Consider the following 502-nt stretch of genomic DNA (forward strand, 5'->3'; position numbering starts at 1 on the left):
CTTTATCAAAAATAAGGTGACCATATGTGCGTGGGTTTATCTCTGGGCTTTCTATCCTGTTCCATTGATCTATATTTCTGCTTTTATGCCAGTACCATACTCACTTGATTACTGTAGCTTTGTAGTACAGTCTGAAGTCTGGGAGTCTGATTTCTCCAACTCCATTTTTCTTTCTCAAGATTGCTTTGGCTATTCGGGGTCTTTTTTGTTTCCACACAAATTGTGAAATTTTTTGTTCTAGTTCTGTGAAAAATGTCATTGGTCGTTTGATAGGGATTGCATTGAATCTGTAGACTGCTTTGGGTAGTATAGTCATTTTCACAATGTTGATTCTTCCAATCCAAGAACATGGTATAGCTCTCCATCTGTTTGTATCATCTTTAATTTCCTTCATCAGTGTCTTATAGTTTTCTGCATAAAGGTCTTTTGTCTCCTTAGGTAGGATTATTCCTAGGTATTTTATTCTTTTTGTTGCAATGGTAAATGGGAGTGTTTCCTTAAT

Source organism: Physeter macrocephalus, chromosome 5, assembly GCF_002837175.3.
Source record: "Physeter macrocephalus isolate SW-GA chromosome 5, ASM283717v5, whole genome shotgun sequence".
Taxonomy (NCBI): domain Eukaryota; kingdom Metazoa; phylum Chordata; class Mammalia; order Artiodactyla; family Physeteridae; genus Physeter; species Physeter macrocephalus.